The sequence below is a fragment of the Triticum urartu genome, chromosome 7, assembly GCF_003073215.2.
Source record: "Triticum urartu cultivar G1812 chromosome 7, Tu2.1, whole genome shotgun sequence".
NCBI classification, from domain to species: domain Eukaryota; kingdom Viridiplantae; phylum Streptophyta; class Magnoliopsida; order Poales; family Poaceae; genus Triticum; species Triticum urartu.
The window spans coordinates 50,397,278-50,405,991 of record NC_053028.1 but is presented as its reverse complement, the minus strand read 5'-3'; the positions used below and the strand labels follow the sequence as shown (position 1 = coordinate 50,405,991).

Below are 8,714 nucleotides of genomic sequence, written 5' to 3'. Positions count from 1 at the left end.
TGTAGTGTAACTTTATAGCCACCCAGTTACGTTGTGACGTTTGGCACACCCAAAGCACTCCTACGGTATCCGGGAGTTGCACAATCTCATGGTCTAAGGAAATGATACTTGACATTAGAAAAGCTTTAGCATACGAACTACAAGATCTTGTGCTAGGCTTAGGATTGGGTCTCGTCCATCACATCATTCTCCTAATGATGTGATCCCGTTATCAACGACATCCAATGTTCATGGTCAGGAAACCGTAACCATCCATTGATCAACGAGCTAGTCAACTAGAGGCTTACTAGGGACATGGTGTTGTCTATGTATCCACACATGTATCTGAGTTTCCTATCAATACAATTCTAGCATGGATAATAAACGATTATCATGAACAAGGAAATATAATAATAACCAATTTATTATTGCCTCTAGGGCATATTTCCAACATATGCCTATGTCGAAAGAGATGGTGGACCGAGCCAGAGATTATGCTGCCATCCATATTGGGTAAGAACCTCCGTAGCCACCTGCTCCAACAACGTACACACCGTGTTGAATAGCGGTTGGTACTCCTCTCGTTGTAGTTTGCACCACGTACGAAGCAACTGCGTACAATGGAAAATAACATGCAAAGGAGAAAGCAACTGTGTACAACGGAAAATAACATGCAAAGGAGAAAGCAACTGTGTACAACGGAAAATAACATGCAAAGGAGAAACAGTTTTGTCATTAAAAACATCATTTCTACATAGCCAAAGCGACCATAGTAAGTCATACGCTCCCATCCTTACTAGCGTTTTGTACCTATTTGAAATACCATCCAGCCAATGACCAAATATATTGGCAACACTTGTGGGCGGATACAAATTTGACGCTATTTGGATGGCTGACCACGTAGAACGCGCAAACTTACAGTGAAAAAAGAAGTGTTTAATTGTCTCGTCATGAGTACAAAAACAACACTTCTTACTTCCCGACTAGTTGCGCCGTGCGAGGTTGTCTTTCATTAGCACAACTCCCCTACGGAGATACCGCATGAATATTTTGACTTTCAGTGGTACCTTCGCTTTCTAAATTTTTTTGTTATTACTCACCGGTACCTCAGAATGCGTGAGTGCACGATACATAGAGTCTACTGTGAAAGATCCTGATGTAGTAAGGTTCCAACGAAACACATCACGATCTTGTGTCAGGATAATCGAATCCAGACGGGACAATAGATTATTCCATGACATAAGTCGGGTGCCAATCAAATCCCGCCTGAACGAAATATTTGGCGAGGATGAGCTGAGCACTTGCGCAATAGTATTATTCTTATCGCGTGCAATGTTGTATAAGGCTGGGTATTGTTCTCGGAGGCTAGCATTGCCTAGCGAGATGTATTCCCGAAAACGAATCTCAGACCCATCCTTTATCGCGAAAGACCCAAAACGAAAGAGATGTTTCTTTGCCGACATTAGGCTGGCCCAAAAGTGTGAGTCTCCAGGTTTCCAATATACCTGAGACACTACCTTTTGGCCTATATACTTATTGCGCGGCATGGTTTGCCAAACACCATCCTCAGTAAGAAGTTTGAACAACCATTTACTAAGTAGGGCCTCATTCTTGACCTGTAGGTCATGAATACCGAGGCCACCCTAGTCTTTCGGCCTACAAACCACACTCCATTTGCCCAGCCTATATTTTCTCTTTTCACCATCTTCTTGCCAAAAGAACCTGGACCTAAAATAATCCAGTCTTTGCAAGACCCCTTTTGGGAGCTGGAAGAACGAAAGCATATAGAAAACCATATTTGTGAGGACAGAGTTTATTAAAACCAATCGTCCTTCAACCGAGAGCAACTTGCCTTTCCAGCTGCTCAATCGTTTCTCTAATCGCTCCTCTACATGCTTCCACTCCGCAATGGTGAGACGCCGATAATGAATTGGTATTCCCAAATATTTAATTGGGAATTGTCCATGTGCACAATCAAAAAGGTCAGCATAATCGGCCGCTGCCTCAACGGCTTCTCCAAAGCAGAACAATTCACTTACTAAAAAAATTACACCTACATGCAAACTGGCCAACATGTTATGTTGCTATTTCTCCTCTGATACTTCCTTCAACAAAAACAAAAAGATCAGATATATGATGACCATGTATTATGTCTTGGTAGGTTTTGTAGATATGTAAATTTGAGCTGCAACATTGCAAACTAACCTTTGTGTTGGTATATTTTATTTGCAGGTTGTTACAACTAAGAGTGAAACCAGCCTGAATGGTAAATGTTTGAACCTGTTTTGCACCCATTCAACTACCCATGTATTTATAATGTTGTCGATTCTTGCCAGTCTCAAATCACTTTTTAACAGAGATCTCTCAAACTTCATGTGTCATTTTGTTGTAGGTGATGAGCTGAGAAGTGTGATCACCTTATCATATGATAATTATGAAGTCCACTAGGGTAAATAAAGTGAACCTGTGATGAGAGAGATATGACTTAGCACCTAGCCTAATTAATTAAATCCAGCATTATATATACGTTCTACTGCCAAATTCTCATTTGTAATTTTTGTTTTGATCAAGAAAGATTGTTTAGTCATCCAATAAATTAACACCTTGCTGTTCAAAATTGGTCGCAAAACTGAACGTTTTGTGTATGCTCAATTGGAATTATATGCATGCCATATTTTTCTACAGTTGGCTCGTGCAATAATAATGTGAGAGGTAGGAACATCCTAGGTTGGGACACATCGATAGCCCCTGAATGTTGTATGCAACATGTTTCAATCCCGTCTCCATATCAGGTTAGACATTTTGTTTAATTCTTCTATGCTTGCCATAGCGCGATAATAATGGATTTTAAGCCGGTGCTATTTTACTATAGCACCTATATTTTTCACTAGTGATTACCGACCCTAGCATCAACATGTCACGGAAGGAGGCAACGTCTGCCTGCTTTCTTTGCTTGTTGTGGATCTAAGCGTGAACATGGTGACTCCTAAACTACATTGAATTTTTTAAAGAGTAGTTTGTTGTCAAAGAACGTAAGCATGTTTTTCTACCATATGTGTAACATATTTGTGGAAGATTTTTTTTTGAGTTTTGCTTCGGTACACCCCCCTCTCCCACCTAAAGTCTATACTATTCTTAAAGTTACTTAAAAGGGGTATTCTTGTACATTCATGATCAACTAATTCTAATCTCAATTCCCTCAATGGATCAAACAAGACATCAGAAAAATATAATATTTTTGATTGAAGGGGTAACTTCTAATCTCCACCTTTAATCAGCATCGGAATCTGTACAACTTTTCTATGGAGGTGTAACGAAGCAAAACTCAATTTCTTTAAAGAAAAATAATGTTTAAAACCCTGGTCTGTGCATCATGGTAATGCACACAACCATTTTATTTATTAAAATTGATGCAAGGCAACAAGTCCAAAGTCACAACAAGTGGAGTACATGGCATAGACAACTACAACAGAACCATTACACGAGAAACATACTTCAAATCTTTTTCATGCTCTGACATGTACGCCATTATAATTTTATCTGGATTCTCATCATGTTCTAATCATGTGACATAGTAAGTTTATCAGGATCATCTTCATGTTCTGACACATAAGACATTGTAACTTTTTCTTGGTGATCTTCATGTTCTGACCCATATGACATTGTAAGTTTATCTGGATCTTCATCATATTGTGACCCATATGACATCGTAAGTTTTTCTGGATCCTCTTCATCTTGTGTCCCATATGACACTGTAAGTTTATGGTGACTCCCTTCAAGTTCTGACCAATATGACATTGTAATTATTTTTGGTTCCTCTTCATGTGTTTTCTCATACGACATTGTAAGTTTATCTGGACCCTCTTCAAGTTCTGGCCCATATGACATTGTAAGTCTTTTTGGATCCCCTTCATGTTCTGACTCAGAGACCTCCTCTAAACCATCATCAACTTGAGATGCAATATGAACATGTTTATCCCCGTTATCATCTTCTGGTTTGACTCTTCCATATTTTGGTCCAATTTTCCGCAGTCCTTTGAAAAACTTGAGGTCATTGGATTGAATAGTAATGTCATCTAGAGAGGAACACACCGGATGCACATATGAAAAGAGATAATGATTATGAGTAATTTCATAGTGGTAAGAACAAGTAGTACTAATTCGAATTAGATGAGGCACTGAACACATGCAAACAACAAACTCACGTTTGCAATATGCACAGAGAAATAAATGAAATTAATCATTGATATCCATATGCGTATGAAATAGATAGTTTGCAACACAACCTTTTACCATATCTAGTGACCATTGTATTCTATGCATCTAGACATTCATTAATCCCCAAAAAAATATCTATTAGTTTTACTCTTGAACTATATATGGCTGAGGTCTAATTTACACAGCCAGGTCCAAAACCATACAACATCAATTTTGAAAACCATTTAGATGTACAAAGAATATGTTTCGTGATATTTCTGTGCATTAGAGTCATCACAACAACAAAACTAACCAAACTCACGTTTGTGCAATATACATGGAGAAATAAATGAAACTAATACTTGATATGCATATGCCAGTGAAAGGGCTAGCCCGAAACACAATCTTTTATTATAGTGAACAATGTCTTCTGTTTCATCTAAACATTTATTAAACCCCCCTTTTTTTTTTACTTTTTTTACTTTTCAACTATAGCTTAGGTTTAATTCTCACTCAGGTCCGGAAACATTAAGTTATACAATTGATTATCAAACCAATGAGACCAGGATCCCCAAGGTTAGTTTGTCTGTTTTGCCACATGGCAACTGGGTGGAATAGAACAGTCATCTTGCATGCCAGCCCCCGCGCGCGCTCGTTGGGTGGAATAGAGGCCATCTTGTTGGGCTATCAAGTCGCTGATAGCTGGGGGCATTTTGGAGTTTCGGGATTTCGGGAAGCACTGCCCCCCCCCCCCCCCCAAGTACTTCGTCAGCGTTAAAGATCGCGAGTTTGGTGATGTCGTCATGGCAGCATTAGTGAAACTCGCATGCTGACAATCTGCATTCATCACAACGAGTAAGAACGTGTACACCAACCACATAGCTATGAAATTCGTGTGTGCAGAAATATCTGATAGAAGAATATGCATGCCGTATAAACCAGTGCTCCTATACTCACCAAAAGAAGTGGTATAAGTGGCAGTAATAAATCCATGGCGTGTGTTGTTATGTGTTACATCGCCAGATAGACGGGGGTCCTATTTATAGTCCAGAGAGGGAGCCACTGGCATAAATTATTGCTTTGAAATTAATATAAATGTCACTAACACCGCAAGCTGGCCTATACTGAGCACCGACGTGAGTGGCGCATTAACATAATTAAAAATAAACGGTGGATTGGACACTTTTTTTTTTTGCAAATGCAGTGCATTGGACACTGACCACTTGTTGCGTGCGTTCCTTGCGTTTGTTTCTTTATTAGAGTATAAGACCAGTGGTTGTGTAATGATCTGTCGATCAGATATGCTGAACGATATACCTTGCCGGCAGATGTGAGCAAATGAACGTTACATGGGACATTGTCTCGCATAATGTTCAATGGTCTCAGAATCTTGTTGTAATTTTTATCGTCTTTGCGGTGCTTTGTATTTTTGGTGAACTTTGATAAGTTGTACTAAGTCAGCGACTGTTAATATGGATCGAAGGGAATATCATTTCTGTTTTGCATCCAAATAGTCGATCATCCAGACATTTCTGTAGTGCTGCAAACTTGTGTATGTCTATCAAAGAAAAAACTTGTTGGTGTAGGAGTGCATATCATTAAACACACATATATATTTTATTCTCTCGTGTGTCGCGTGTGACTGATTCGAGTTCCATATACAGTTACATATTCATACTTTTATATACCCACGCGTGCCGCGTGATCTACTTTAGCTGCCACCTTTGCCTCCACGCTTATCCAAACATGAATATGTTCGCTGCTCCTCAGCAGTAGCTGAGCTACCGATGCTGGTAGGCTAGCGCTACCAATGTACTATCAACATTTGCATAGACACCAGTGAGCTCTCAAAGCAAGCAATATATAGCACTACACACTCGTCATCGAAGTATAGAACTGAACACAAAAGGGGAGAGTGACCAGAAAGAGAGGAGCAATGTCGGCTCAGGCACAGACCATAGAGGTTCCCACGGACGCTGAGCTGCTGCAGGCACAAGCTGACCTGTGGCGCCACAGCCTCTACTACCTCTCCTCCATGGGTCTACGCTGCGCCGTCGAGCTCGAGATTCCGACTGCCATCCACCGGCTCGGCGGGGCCGCCTCGCTGCCCGACCTGATGTCCGCGCTGTCCCTTCCCTCGGTTAAGATGCCATTTCTCCGCCGGGTCATGCGCGTGCTCGTCACGTCGGGCGTCTTCGCCGCCGACAACGACTCTGGGTCTGAGGCGATCTACCGCCTCACACCGTTGTCCCGCATCCTGGTGCACGGTGTAGTAGCGGATGAGCACCACAGCCAGAAGTATTTTGTGATTGGCGTGACCTCGCCGCATTATACGGAGGCGGCGATGGGGCTGGCCGGCTGGTTCAAGAAGGACCATGAGCCACCGGTGCCGTCACCCTTTGAGGACATCTTCGGGGTGCCGCTCTGTGATGACAGAACGCCGCTCCTAGACAAGGAGCTGGACGATGTTGTCACACAAGGCTTGGCTGCCCACGACAACCTGGGGATTGCCACGGTGATGCGGGAGTGCCATGACCTTTTCAAGGGGCTAGACTCATTGACTGACTGCGGCGGTGGTGATGGTACGACGGCGAGAGCCATCATCAAGGCTTACCCCCACATCAAGTGCACTGTGCTAGACCTTCCGAAGGTGGTCGACAAAGCCCCAGAAGATGGTCTCGTTACCTATGTCGCAGGTGACTTGTTCCATTCCGTCCCATCATCACAAGCTGTGATGCTCAAGGTAGGTAGTAACAATTCAAGAGAGAGTGCTTTATTTTTTATTTTGTTTCGCAAAAAAACATTATTTGGAGCTCTTGATCTTAATGGTTTGCATATTGTTGCAGCTTGTGCTACACTTCTGGAGCGATGAGGATTGAGTGAAAATCCTAGCTCAGTGCAAGAAGGCCATTCCTTTGCGCGAGGAGGGAGGGAAGATAATAATCATTGAAATTGTGGTTGGACCTTCCTTAGGGCCAATAATGTTTGAAGCCCAACTCCTTATGGATATGCTTATGATGGTGAACTCAAAAGGGCGTCAACGGGATGAAAATGACTGGAGCAAACCGTTCACTAAAGCGGGGTTCACGGACTACAAAATTGTGAAGAAACTAGGAGCTCGATGTGTCATTGAGGTCTATCCATAAGATATTGTGCTATATGCACATTAATAAAGGGAGTACCTATTACTATAAATGTAAGTTGCATGGACAGTAAGTAGTTTATAAGTGCCCAGCTTAATTCATTGCTTTATGGTCCATGCAATGTTGGCTTTGGGAAGTAATAAAGCACTTGGTGTGCATCTTCTATCATGTTGCTAAAGATGGTTTGTTGTATGTCATCAATATATTATATGTTTTTAAAAATTATCTTGTTACTTGCAGCTTTTGCCGAGTACTGGACTTGATAAAGGTACCTTTTGCCGAGTGCAGCTCTCGGCAGCTGCGGCGCTTGGATGCCCACTGTCAACGTCCAAGATATAGTTTGCCAAACTTGTAAGTTGTGCACAGATGGTTTGCCGAGTATCATGTTGCGGTGCGCCCATGAGTGGGAGCTCGGCACACAGCTTGGAACTGGGCAAAGATGAATTTATTTATTTTTAGTTAATTGGACTCCCTCTTCTTTTTAATTGAAAAGACATGCAACGCTCCTGCATGTTCTTGAATAAAAAAATAAAAAAATTTAGTAGTGTCTTCTGATTCATATAGCTGATGCAAAAACAGATGACCATAGGCATGACCATGCTTTTACTTTTATTCTATGAGTGCCCTAAAGCAAAGCCAAGAAAGCTGGTTGCTGTCTTAGTTCTTGATCGCGTACGTCCACGCCCAGCAGATTGGATCCGATTGGAGTCACTACCGGACTCGCGGTCTATGCCTACGGCCATGGGCCGTCGTCATAGGGGCTGTACCGTCGGCATAGATCTATGCATACGGCTGCCGTCGACATAGACCCGTCGGCGTAGATATCGTCAGCGTAGTCTTGTCAGACCGTCGGCATAGGGCCCTATGCCGATAGCCTGGCGTCAGCCGTCAGCATAGTTTAGCCGTCGGCGGTGTTTTCCGTCTGACGGCAACGGACGGCGCTGTCAAAAGCGCTGACGAATCGTGCAACGGCACGTGGCAAAGGTATGCCGACGGCAAAGCCGTCGGCATACCTTTGCCACGTGGCATCCCGTGGTGCTCCTGGTGGCAGGGCTATGCCTACGGCAGGCATAGATGGATCTATGCCAACGGCTTTGCCGTAGGCATAGCTCTGCCACGTGTCATTCCCTGGTTCCTCCTGGCGGCAGGGCTATGCCTACAGCAAAGCCGTCGGCATAGATCTGCCACGCGGCGAGCCCCGGTAACTCCTGGGCTTATATATGCCGACGGCTTTGCCGTAGGCATAGTTTTATTATTATTTTCCCTGTTTTCTCTTTTCCAATTCATTTGACAACATTTCAAAGCAGAATAATATGGAATTATGCAGAAATATGACAGTTCATCATCTAAACATACTCAAGTTCATCTAAACATACTCAAGTTCATCATCATCAT

General features: G+C 42.6%; 1 pseudogene; it reads left to right on the top strand.

Moving 5' to 3' along the window:
- The first annotated feature begins 5,969 nt into the window (after positions 1–5,969).
- Positions 5,970–7,541, top strand: LOC125525056 (annotated as a pseudogene).
- Positions 7,542–8,714: the final 1,173 nt, after the last annotated feature.